Consider the following 13,138-nt stretch of genomic DNA (forward strand, 5'->3'; position numbering starts at 1 on the left):
GAGTTGGGCAAATGTTCAGCCCCTACTTCTCACAAGTACAGTTAACACCACTGCAGCAACCCCCACTGGGTGCTTTTCTCGACCGTGTTAAGAGCTTAAGGTAAGACTGCTGTCATGTTTATTTTCCAAACCGGTTAATGGAGGCCTAGACAGGTGTGGGAGTTTGCCTGGGCCACCCAGCTGTCAAACAGCAACAGGGATTTGAACTCAGACTGTGTGGCCTTGTGCTGAGGCCCAGCTGCTACCACCACAGCTCCTGATCCATAGGAGGTGCTGAGACCTGTCTGCAATGGGTCCCCCAAAGGACACAGTCACCCCGACCCAGCTGCCATGGGGAGCACCAGCCTGATACCACTCTCCTCCCAAGCCTGGGTCTCCCTCCCGCCTGAATGGGCCAGGCCATCCCAGGGGGCTGCGGCCAGCCCAGGCCTGCCCAGGCCCCGCCGCCCACGCGGCCTTCCCTGAGCCGCCAGCAGGCGGGCAACGTGGCCTGCCCCAGGGGATGGAGCCTCGGCCGCCGGGCAGCTCAGACAAAGGCCGGCAGCGTGCCCGCTCCCCTGGCACTTGGGCTGCCTCCTCCTCCTCTCCCTCCAGGGCCGGGGCTGGGGGCACTGGCAGAGGTTGTTTTCAAAAAGGGAGGTGGAAGGAAGGATAAAGAACAGGGCTGAGCAACCCCAAGGGCAGAAGCTGGAGCAATTAGAACGTCGGGCGGGAAGCAGGGCCGTCCTGCAGGGCCGAGCAACCCAGAAATCAGGTGGGTGGGGGGATGGCGAGGGCACGGCCGGGCAGGTCTGACTCCTCTCCCTGCCCCCACACTGGCACCCAGCAGGCGCCAATCCAGGTCTGTTGAATAATGACCACTCTCCGTACTGAGTGCTGTCAGGGTGGGGCCCTGGGCACACGCATCACTGATCCTCCCAACAAGAGAGAGTGCTTCGAACTTGCCCGGAAGAGAACAGGTATGGAGACAGCTATTAATTATCTCTCCAATGCAGCCAAGAGGAACCTGGGGTTCCAAGAGGCAAAATGACTTGCCTAAGGTTGTACCGTTGAAAGTGGGACAAATATGAACCCTACCTACCCAGATTCTATCTGATTGCTGTGGGCCACATGCTTCCCACTGCCCCGATGGTCTCTTTACACATAATTAATTACTAACAAACATAGAAACAACAACTAGTCCTTATTGAGCATTTAATATGTGCCAGGCTCTGTGCTTAGGCATTGCCTGTATTAAGTCATTTAATCCTCACGGCAATGCTATGAAGGAAGAACTATTATTGTGACCATTTTACAGATGAAAAAACTGAGGCTCGGCAAAATAGAATAACGTGACCAAGATCAAGCAGCAAGGAGGATTTCAACCCAGCCATCCAGAGCCTGCACAATACACCAGTGTTCTATTCGGGATGGGCATAGAAGGATGGGTGGATGGATGACGGGACAGACTGACTCATGAGTAGGAGCCCTGCCCCGTGTGCACCAAGCCTGCAGCTGGGCACCCAGTAGGTGCTTGGCCAGCAGTAGCCATGACAACACTGTACTTTCCCCTACAGCCCCTGCCAGAGGGGCCTCGTGTCCCCAGCAGGGCTGGAGCTTGGGGGCCGTGGCCGTGTGCCCAGGCTGCTAGGGCCGCCCCAGCTCCCTCGCTGAGCCGAGCTGCGGCTTGACGGATGTGCCCGCCGCCGCGGGGAGCCCGGGGTAGAGCAGTTGCCTGGAAACAGGCTGCTCTGGCGGCCCACACTCAGACCTTTGTCACCATCTCAAGGACCTTTTTTTCCTCCTCCTCCTTTCTCGCTGGAGCCAGACCCGGCACGCAGGTGAGAAGCTGCAGCCGATGCCGCCAGCAGCCCCTGTCACGGGGACCCAGGGAGAGGGCGGGGGGTGGAGGTGGGGAACGGCCCCAGGTTGGGGAGAAGGAGGCAGATGCGGGAGAGTCAGGGGAGCCTGCGGTGGGGGGCACAGGCCGGGGGGGTGGTGCGGGGGAACCGAGCTCTGCGGCGGCCCAGACAAGGCGTGGAAATATCCTGATGGTGGGGCGCTTCTCTCACTGGCTTGATTTCTCCCAGCTTCCCTGACAAAAACGAGCCTCTGTCCTTCTTCTAAACGGTGCAGTGCTGGAAGCATCGGCTTCTAGAGCTGAGGGTGGTGCCTGAGAGACCCGGGCAGGGCTGGGCCTCTGGGGGGCCCAGGGCAGGGGGACAGGTGTGGTGCCCCCGCGCAGCAGCTACTAATTGGCTCCCGTACTGGTGGGCCCTGACAGGGGATTGACTGCGCCCTGGGGAACCGGCTGGGGACAGGGCCACGCCCCAGCCAGGGCCCCGCCTGGGGACAGGGGTGTGGAGGAGCTGCAAGCAAGGACTCCGGGGCCAGACCAGCCTGGGCTCAATCCCAGCCCTCCCCATTGAGCAGCTCATTTCTCTTCTCTGCGCCTCAGTTTCCTCCTCAATGATCGGGGAAGGGCTGCCTAAAAGGGCAGTGGAGGAGGGCATGGCAACCCACTCCAGTATTCTTGCCTGGAGAATCCCCAAGGACAGAGGAGCCTGGCGGGCTGCAGTCCATGGGGTCGCAGAGAGTCAGACACGACTGAGCGACTGAGCACAGCACAGCACAAGAATGCAATGACATGACCTCTATAAAATAACCTCGCACATGGCGAGCAGTCCATGGAAGATTCCAGGGAACTTTTTGCCGGAATGTCGGGGTGCCCGGCTGCAGGCACAACATAAGATCAATTTCATTCTCACCCCCAGGCATTCAGGGAGGCAGAAAGTCCACAGGCTACTTGGACACATGCAAAAGCTGAGGTTTCCGGAAGTTTCTGGAGGGATGGCATTTTTCTCAGGTTGGACACCCAGGAAGGTAAGAGGTCAGGCTGACTTCTACCCCATCAGGTTTCTAGTTTGTACAACCACTGTCTCAACCTCCCTGACGAATGGGGCCGCACCTTGACTTTGAAAATCAGATCTCAAGGCCGCCTGCCTCAAACCTTCCATGGCTCCCAGCCCGGATAAAATCCAGGCTCCTCTGCCGGGCAGTTGAGAGCTCTGTGATGTGGCCCTACTCACCCTGGCTTTGAAGCATGCTTGGTGCCTCTGCGAGGCTGTCTCCTCTGCCGGGATGGCCACTCTCTACTCGACTCCTTGCTGAGGAGTCCTGGCCCTAAGGCAGGCCCTTCCAGAAAGGCTTTCCGGCCCAGCAGTCCCCAGGCCAAGCCAGGGACGCCTCTTCCTGTGCTCCAATGCTCTGTTCACCAACACCCCTCTGCTCCGTGGGCCTGGAAGCTCTCCTCCCTGGAATCTGGGGCCAGAGGGGAGAACGCCCCTGGCCTGACATCCAAGGCCGCACAGTCAGACCCTATCTATCTTCCAAATCTCTGCACACCCCCCACCTGGACCTGCCCCAGGGTCCGGTGGCAGCCTGTGTCCTGGGCTACTAGCCTGAGAGCCTCGTGGCCCCTGAGCAGACTATCTACCCATTTGCGCTCCACTTCTTGGCTCACATAGAACCCCCACCGTGCTGCCTGCTGAGTCCAGTCGAGACCCTCCCTCCTCTGACCACCCCAGGCCACAGGCAGTCCTCTGGCCTGATTTTCCCACAGGAGTTGCAGCTGCCTCCCTCCAGCGTGTTCCTGAGGCCTGGGGATGGAGGGTGAGGGAGAGGGGGAGAAAGTGGGAGGGGGGCGGGAGGAGGAGTGGAAGGGGGAGGGAGGCGGGACCGGGAAGGAGCTCCATCTTCGTTAGGCCCTGTTCTAGGCACCTGACCACACAGTGTCTCAATTATTCCATTGCTTGGGGGAACAAAAGAGGCTCAGGCTCTGAGAGATTCAGCTTGTCTCTTGCTAAGGGCCTGAGGCCTAGCTGGGCTTCTCCTGCTGCCTATGACTCGGAGATGGTGCTGCATGGTCCCCAAGGGTTGTCACTGGGCTTGAACTTCTTGTATTCTCCACGTGGGCCGGCACAGGCCCAAGGCGATGGCAGCAGCGACACTATTTGCTGATCATGGACCCCATTTCAGTGCTGGGCTCCCAACCCACACAATCTAAAGTCCAAGGTGAGGAAACTGCCACCCAGAGGGGCAAAGCGCCTTCGCAGGTCACCCAGCCAAAAAGCCACAGAGCCGGGATCTGAACCCCATGATGGAAAGGCCGTGATGTCCTGGAGCCCAGGACACTGCCTGGCCTCCCAGCCGAGCTGGCACTGGCCTCCGGCACTAGAGTCCCAATTCCAGCCACCAGGTCCCAAGCCTGTCCCCAGCAGCCACCCGCTAATTAGCCAGGCAGCTTCTGCGTGCTCTGTGGCTGCTTCAGAGCAATTCTCCCAGGAAAGGTCAAGCTTGCAGGAGCAGGCAAGGTACTCGTAATCTGCACAAGAGGCGACAAAGGGAACAAATGGGGACAAAGGTGTCATTGGCTGCCCAGGGCAGCCTGAGCCGGCCTCGTGGCTACATCTGGGACTACCCACTGCTCGTCACCATCACAGCAGGCTCCCTGAACATCTGCTGTTGGCAGACACATCCATGCACAGTCCCGATCCAGTTTGGGTCACCGGGTCATGCCCCAGGAAGAGCACAAGTGAGCATTCACGTGGCCCCTGCCATCCTTTCAAGCACCGCAGGGAGGGCTGGACGGGAAGCTCAGAAGTTTCAAAACCTGCCACCCCTGTGCACGTCCTCACTCCCGGGGCATTCTGCGTGGCTGCTCCCCGGACCTCACAGCAGCTCGAGGGGTGATATGCCTCTCAGCCCCATTTACAGGTAGGAAGACTGAGGCACGGGGAAAGGAAGTGACTCTCTAAGGCCCCATTCCCCTGCCACGACATGATGGGGCTGGGATTCACATTCAGCTTGTCTGTCTCCAGAGTTTCTGCTTTAAAGTGAGATTACCCAGTTCCAGTCTCCCATTTTGCTGCTGAAGAAACTGAGGGCAGGAGGGCTACATTATGGAAAAAGCACAAGCCCTGGAGCCCTAGCACTGCTCTCACGGCCCATTCATGTTAGGACGTTAACCTTTCCTCTTTGAGTTTCTTCATCTAGAAAATGGGCCGAGGGAACACCGCCTTGGTGGTCCAGTGGTTAAGAATCCTCCCTGCACTGCAGGGGACACGAGTTCAATCCCAGGTTGGGAAACTAAGATCCCAGGTGGTGCGGAGCAACTAAGCCTGTGTGATACAACTAGGGCTGCAGAGCGCAATGCAAGACCCCACGTGATGCAAGGAAGACCCCGCGTGCCGTGACTAAGACCCAATGCAGCCAAATAAATAGATGTTAAAAAAAGAAAATGGGCCTAGAAACCCCTGCATTGGGTGGGGATGGGGCAAAAGCTGTCTGGGGCCTTAAATGCACTAAGGATGGGGTCCCTGACGTCTCCTTCAAAGGGGCCAAAGGTGAGCCCAGTGCCCACAAGCAGCTGATGCAGGGTACAGCTAAAATCCCACGAAGATCGAGGTGTGGCAACTAATGAGCAGAGACTGGTCTGCAGGGCCTTCTGTCAACGGTGAGGAGGCCAGACTGTGGCCAAGAAGGCAGGCCAAGGGAGGAAGGGAGCCTTCTGCACAAAGCTTGCCTGCTGGCCCCTGGCTGAGCCATGACCAGGAAGGGCCAGCGCTGGGGCTTGGCCAGGCAGTCCAGGGTCCGAATCCTGGCTCCCCACAGGCCAGCTGGGCACACCCTTCTCTGAAGCTTGGCTTCCTCATTTGTAATGCACCCCTTCCCCAGGCTGTGCCGAGGCTCAGGGGCTGATCAGGTCAGGCGTCTGGACGACAAGGCACAGGGGGCCAGGCTGCTCGGAGACCAACCCAGAGACCCGGCTGGCTCTGGCCACAAAGGCCAGACACCGGATGGCCAGACAGGCCCAGTGAACAATCACATGAGCCCAGATCTCTTCCTCTTCGCAGGGACCTGCCCGCCTTTGCCCGCCTGCGGCCTGAGCTTCCCCACGCTCTGGGCCTTTCAACATCCTTACAACAGACCTCCAGACCAGCCAAGCCATGCCTTACAAAACCTGCTCAGGGACCACAAATCTGAAAGTCGCTATTGTTGCTTGGTGCGGGCGATGTGTGCACACGTGGACACACACACACTCGTGAGGGGGTGGGGGTGGGGGCGGGCTCTGGACAATCTCCACTCCTCTCGCTCCCCTACTTCCCTGAGCCAGGAGACCCACCTCTTAGACCGCTATCGGCCCTGCCTCACTGTGACTCTGGGTCCTCAGTTTACCCCTCTGTGAGCTGGGGCTGATACTTCCTCCCTCCCCCCCCACTTCCTTTTTAGAAGACTCAAGTGATACGACAAATTCCCAACAGCTGTGAAAACAGTTTGAGGTCATATAAATGTTAGGTTCTAGCTTTTAACATATACTGAGCACCTCCTCCAGGAAGACCCAAGGTTGGACACTTATACATGTGTTCAAGGTGTGTTTCCCGCCAAGTCCCATCCCATCAACCCTGATACACAGGCACTGGAGCCTCATTCTTCAGATGAAGACACTGGGGCTCAGAGGAGGATTTACCAAAGGCCACATATTCAGAAAGCAGTGGGCCCAGGGTTTGAACCCAGGGCCGTGACTAGCAGTCATGTGGAGTGAGGAGAACCATGGGTTCTCTTTTATAAGCTCTCACAGGTCTTAAAATTCACCCTTTGGGTTGAAGAAACAAGCAGCAAGGCCTCTGCTCTGGCCCCATCCAGGAGGCAGCATCACCCACTCTCCCCCAGATAGGGCTCAGAAATCATTGTGTCCTGGGGTCTGAGGTCCTGAGAGGTAAAATGTGGTGTTTTGATTCCCAAATACAGGCTGGGGGTGAAGTGGGGGTGCTGGGGACACTGGTCTCCTCACTGTTCCTCAAATCCTCCATGCACACTCCTGCCTCAGGGCCTTTGCACTCACAGTTCCCTCTACCTGGAACCCTTTTCCATCAGATACCCTCATAACTCGCTCCTGCACCTCCTTCAGGGTTTTGCACAAAATGTCACCTTCTCAGAGAGGCCCTCTGTGACACTCTGATTAAAATTCCAGTATCTCCCACTCCAGCACCTCGGATTCTCCTCGCTCTGCTTGGTTTTTCTGCACAGCTTTGCCAGCATGTGACAAGCTGGGAGCTTTCCTCATTTACTACATAGTATCAGTCTCCACCAGAATGTCAGCTCTCTGAGGGCAGAGGTCTTCATTTGTGTCTCCAGAGCCTGGCACAGAGCACCTGCTCTGTATGTATTTGAACAAAAGGATAAAACTGAGGTCCAGAGAGGGACAGTGGGGAACCCTGTCCACACAGGAAGAACAGAGGCAGCATCTGTGTCCAGGCCTTCTGCTCCCAGCCCCCACCTCTGTCCCGTCTTTTTATTGGCATGGGATCACTTAAGTCTGCTAGAACTGGGTGGGGGTGGCTGGGGCCTGGGTCCCAGAGGCACGGCAGTCAGCGGTGAGTCCAAGGGGAACAGTCCCTTCCCTGGGGCCTGTGTTGGGGAAGCAACAAGCCGGGGTGTGCACAGTGTGTCCGGCCATCTCGGGGCCCCTGGCTCCCATGTGCCCCTCTCCATCGCAGGTGGAGCTGAGTCTTTCTCAGTTGCCTCCTAATTAGGGAATGGGCTCTCTCCCTGGAAACGTCAATTGCTACAGTGAGGGTGGTGTTTCCTTGACTTTCTGGTGGCTTCCCTGGAGGATGGTTCTCCTCTTTCACAGATGAGGTGCTGAGGGCAGAGGAGCCATTTGCTCAAGCTTGCTGGGGCAAAGCCTGACCTCAAACCCTGTTCAGGCAAGTCAGACTCGTGCATTCTCCCCGGCGCTGGGCGCTGTGCTAGATGCTGGGTCCAGAAGGCAAGGAAGGGGCCTGACAGTCATGACAGTGAGGGGGAGCTGCCTGCTGGAAGTGGCAGGTGGCCCTGGCTAGGAGCAGCTTGCTAGTCAGCCCGCCTTTCCTGGGTTTTACATCTGGGTTCCACCCCTTGACTCACAGGGGCCTCAGGCAAGTTGCGTAAGATCTCAGGGCCTTGCAGGAGCCCAGAGTGCAAACACACAGGAAGCAGTTAGAGCAGGCCGGCGTTCAGCGAGCACTCAGTAACATGGGAACCAACACACCACCAACCTCAGCATCGCATCATCACCATCACCATCACCATCACCATCATCACCACCATCACCATCATCATCACCATCACCATCATCATCACCATCACCACCATCACCATCACCATCATCACCGTCACCACCATGATCACTACCACCATCACCACCATCACCATCACCACCATCACCATCATCACCATGATCACTACACGATCATCACCACCCTGCTACCACCACCATTGCCGTCACCACCCATCACCATGCCCCTTGGCATCTTTCCCACAATGCATCCTGAGCTCTGCCAGGGCAAGAGCCACATCTGTGAGGCTCACCACTGCACCCCAGGAAGCTCTCTCCAAGTTGTTGATGAGTACATGAGTGAATGGATGAATGAATGATGAAGAGGTTTTTATCAAGAAAAAAGCACCTAATACAAGAAAGACATTGTTAGATCCATTCTTCTAGCCCCTCCCCAGCCTCCTCCACTTTATTTCTGTAGCTTCTACTCCCAGTTGGGCTACTGTGCCCAAGAACCCAGAGCTTCCCTGGGTCTCAGACGCCAGTCTGCGCACATACTGGACCAGACTCAGCCCCCTAAAACCCTCCTTCCCCAAGTTCCCCTGCTCTGTGATCAGTATCTCCTACTGCCTGCAAGCCGGCTTTCTGGGGCCCCATTAAGGGACCACCAGCCACATCTCCTCAATCCCAGACCTCCCTTCAGGCCTGTTTCCCCTCCTGTCTTCCCACAGTTGTGTCCCTGTCCTGCCTGGGCTTCCCAATGTGACCAGGATGAGTCCAGATGCCTCCACGTGGGGCTTGGAGCCCTCCCTGATCACCTGCTGACCCTGTCACCCTCTTCTGGCTCTCTCAGCTCTGAGATCGGAGGACCCTGCTTGTTGGGTAGGTCAGGTGACCTTTGATGGGACCCTGGCCTGCACACCAACCCTCAGGTAGGCCGTAACAGCTCTGGTCCATCATTCTACAGAGGAGGAAACTGAGGCATGAAGAGGAGAATGGAAAGGCTAGAGGCATCATTTAACAAATACTTCCTGAGGGCATGCCATGCAGGGGGTCTCTGGGGCTCACTGCTCTGGGTGGACAGAGATCAAGTCTACCCTACTCTCCACTCCAGGCACATAGTAGGGACTCAGAAAATCTTTGTGGAATGAATGAACAGGACCTGGTACAGAGCAGGTACCAATCAAAGTTTGCTGAGTGAATCAGTGAATGAATGCAACCGGTGCTGGGAACACAGCAGTGAGGAAGACAGAAAATATCCCTGTCTTCTGGGAGCCCAGGGGCTTCCCTGGTGGCTCAGGGGTTAAAGTGTCTGCCTAGAATGCAGGAGACCCGAGGTTCGATCCCTGGGTTGGGAAGATCCCATGGAGAAGGAAATGGCAACCCACTCCAGTACTCTTGCCTAGAGAATCCCATGGAGGGAGGAGCCTGGTAGGCTGCAGTCCATGGGGTCGAAAAGAGTCGGACACGACTGAGCGACTTCACTTTCACTTTCACTTTCCTGGGAGCCCAGGGGAACACACAAAATGCAGCATTAGTCTGTATCAATAAGGGCTTTGGAGTTGAAGTAAAGGGCTTGAGAGTGATGGGGAATTTAGGGCATTTTGGAAATGCAGTCAGGGAGGGCCTCCCTGAGGAGGTGATATGTCAGCAGGGCCCAGTGAGGGCTGGGGGACAGCCTAGAGGCTAGGGGAGATGAAGGGCAGCGAGCAGAAGCCCAGAAGGTGGAAAGAGGGGCAGAGCTGGGCCGTGTGGGCTCGGTGGCTTTTGCTCAGACAGTGATGGGGACCCACAGAAGGGTTTGAGCAGAGAATGAACATGGTCAGGTATACATTTTTAACATCACACTTTGGCCTCTGTGTGAAGAGGAGAAAATAGGAAGGACAATGAGCTCTGTTGCTGGGGAGGAGGTGATAAGACTGGAGCAGGAGGGGCTGATGAGAAAGCTCTTGCACTGTACCCCCGCCCCCATTCCCTCCTGAGTTCTACTTCTGGGAAAGCGGGAGTCAGAGGGACCAGCAGGGCTAGCTTGGGGACACCAGGCAGAAGTGGCCCCTTGAGCTCAGCAAGGCCATTTCAGTGGGGACAGGGGCCCAGCCATCTGAGCCAACCTGCTGGATGGCACACCAGGCCCTAGGTGCCCCCCGACCACCAGCTAGTGGAGGTGCCTGGAACTCTCAGATCTAGGAGGGCAGAGATCAAGTCTGCCCTACTCCTGACACATAGTAGGTGTAAGTCTTGGTGGAATGAATGAACAGGAACTGGTACACAGCAGGTGCCAATCAAAGCTTGCTGAATGAATTGGTGAATGAATGGATTGCCTGCAGCCCTGTATTGTTTGCTGGTGGTTTCTCCAGTTCATTCATCTCAGTTCCTTAAAATAATTGCAACTGCTGCCAATCACAGAGCCTTACTCTGAGGCAGACCCCTGGCTCTGTTTCTTACCTGCGTCCAACAACGCCACAGAGCAGGTTCGATTTCTATGCCCATTTTACAGAGGAGGAAACTGAGACCCAGAGAGTTAATTAATCCCCTTCCTCTTAAATTTCCCCAAGGTCACTCAGCTTCTAAGCAGCACTTTTAGATCTTCCAAACTAGGATCTTATCAATAACACCATCAATGCACTTGTAAATCCCCTGGGGGCAGAAACCTGAAGGTGGGGTCCTAATAAACAGCTCAAGACTCCATCACATCTGAGGCGTGGCCCTGGCTCCTCACTGCAGCCTGGTACCACCTTCCTGATAAGGAAACCAAGGTCTAGAGCCGGGAACTCTTTCAAGAAGCTTAGGGGTGAATTGTGGCAGAAACCTCATCTTCTGGGGCCTGGCCAAGGGCTCTCTGCACAGCCCCTTCATCCTTACTGTGCCCACCACCACCTCATGTCCCCAGCGCAGGGGCAGGAGATGGAGTCCCCACACCACAAGCCCTGAATGGGTAGGTAGTGAATAGTGTTAGTCGCTCAGTCGTGTCCGACTCTTTGCAACCTCATGGACTGTAGCCCGCCAGGCTCCTCTGTCCATGGGATTCTCCAGACAAGAATACTGAAGTGGGTTGCCATTCCCTTCTCCAGGGGATCTTCCCGACCCAGAGATCGAACCCAGGTCTCCTGCATTATGGGCAGATTCTTTACCATCTGAGCCACCAGGGAAGCCCAACCAATAGGTGGGTGGCCCAGCCAATGACGTTAGGTCCCTCCCCATCACAGGCCTGTCTCAAGATGCAGGTACACCAGGATGACCTCTGGGTGGACCTCTTACCTCTGCTTCTTCCTCAGTGGGCAGAAGCAATGAAAACTGAGCTTCAGGACCTGCCGGGAGAGCTGGGCACTGAAACTGCACACCCAGTGTGCATAGCTGCGCGTGCACAGCAATCATGGCAGTGGCAGTAACAGCAACAGCAGCAGCGACAGCCAGTGCTGTGGGGGCACTCAGCCACCAGCCCTGCCCTCTGCTAGGCTTTAGGAGCCCTGGTCCTTGTAACAGTCCAGAGAAGCAGGTCCTGTTACTATCCTCTGCTTTTTAGACATAGACACAGAAGCACAGAGAGGTGGAGTAAGTTGCCCAAATCACACAGCAAGTATAAAGCAGGTTCGGGATTCAAACCCAGGCAGCCCAGCTCCAGAGCCAAGCATACAGGAAGGATACATAAGGGACTGGCCTCCTCTGGGCAGGGGAACAAGGCGGAGGGGGTGTGCTGGGCACTTCTCGCCCTCCTAGGGGGCTGCTGTTTGGTTGCTGTGGTTGCGTTGTCGGGTGTCTGCATCACCTTGAAAACAAGCCTCTCTTGTGCTCCTCGGTCCATAGCACCCCTTCCTCGTCCTGGGAGGCCCTGTCCCTTCCTCTTCATGACTCACACCTCCTCTAAGAGCCCTCCCAAGTTCCTCCCTCTCTTCCATGGGTGCTGCCCAGACCAGGCACTGGCCACCTGTATCCTCTGGGACCCATTGGCAGCTGCCTGTGATCTGGTGGCCAAGCCATGCCTTGTCTCATGCTGGTGGGCACAAGGCTCCCTGGCCTGAGTTGGATGAAGCGCGCTGGCTGGCTGGCTGGCCACGGGGCTCCATGCTGCAACCCGGCCCTCCCTGAATCACAGCATCCTTCAGTGATCCCTGAGGGTCAAGCTGACCAGATCCCATTTGCGCCCAGGCAGTGTGTTCCAGAGTCAGGCAAACTCTGACAGACAGACTCACCCCTGCCTCCCCACCGGAGAAGAGCCATCATCCAAGCCCAGGTAATACCAAAGGGGACCCTAGGCTCTGAGCTTCACTGTCAGCAGGATGGGTGATTCAGGGAGCGGAGGACATGACACTTCCCCACTGTGTGGGCTCAAGCCCCTGCTCTGCCTTTCACTAGCTGTGTGGCCTCAGGCATGTGACTTAACCTCTCTGATCTTCAACAGCCGCATCAGGAAGATGGGGATCCTAACAGTAGCCATGTTCCAACAATCACACAAGAGGCCGGGGTATAACCTATTCAGCAGAGCGCCTGGTATTTCAAAACAAGCACTAGCTGTGCCTTGATTGTCATTGTTTCTGCTCAGCAGCAGGCATTGACTGAGTACTTTACGCATCTCAAGTGATCCCTGTAACAACCCTAAAAGGTGGTTAATATCACTATCCCCATTTTACAGATGTGGAAATGGAGGCTCGGAGAAGTTGAGATGCATCCAAGTTTGCACAGCTGGCTGGTGAGGCAGGATCTGAACCCAGGGCTCTCTATGGTGGGGAGCATGCGCACTCTTGGTACCACACCTGGACTCAGGGAAGCCCATACTCCTCTCACCCACCTCTCCTGACAGCCGGCTGCTGACTGGACCAGCAAGACTTCTGGCCTCTCCTTCCCACCTGCTGTGGCTAGTGCCTTCTCTCTGACCTCTCATCAGATCTGGGGGTGGGGGTTCCCCAGCCCTCAAGGGCAAACCCGGCTGAGCAGCCCTCGTCCTGGAAGTCCTCCCCTCCAGTTTCCTTGCACACACTCCTTTCCACCTCTGTCCTCTGCCTCTTCTGTTCCTCTCTGCTCCAGCAGCCACTGGCCCTACCCTAGGCTCCAATCCCTACTCCA

General features: G+C 56.6%; 1 protein-coding gene, 1 long non-coding RNA gene and 1 other non-coding gene across 4 annotated transcripts in view; 2 read left to right on the forward strand and 1 right to left on the reverse strand.

The window, feature by feature from the left end:
- The window catches only part of NOL4L (nucleolar protein 4 like), a 131,258-nt gene that overhangs the window by 106,378 nt on the left and 11,742 nt on the right, over nt 1-13,138 (reverse strand). The gene's annotated exons all lie outside the window — the stretch shown is intronic.
- On the forward strand, nt 1,663-5,254 carry LOC109567359 (uncharacterized). The gene is made up of 3 exons (XR_011570180.1): nt 1,663-1,820; nt 2,754-2,862; nt 5,022-5,254. It is a non-coding gene; the product is annotated as an uncharacterized lncRNA (long non-coding RNA).
- TRNAS-AGA (transfer RNA serine (anticodon AGA)) lies at nt 9,363-9,435 on the forward strand. The gene has a single exon. It is a non-coding gene; the product is annotated as a tRNA-Ser (tRNA).

The sequence above is a fragment of the Bos indicus genome, chromosome 13 (assembly GCF_029378745.1).
Source record: "Bos indicus isolate NIAB-ARS_2022 breed Sahiwal x Tharparkar chromosome 13, NIAB-ARS_B.indTharparkar_mat_pri_1.0, whole genome shotgun sequence".
Lineage (NCBI taxonomy): Eukaryota > Metazoa > Chordata > Mammalia > Artiodactyla > Bovidae > Bos > Bos indicus.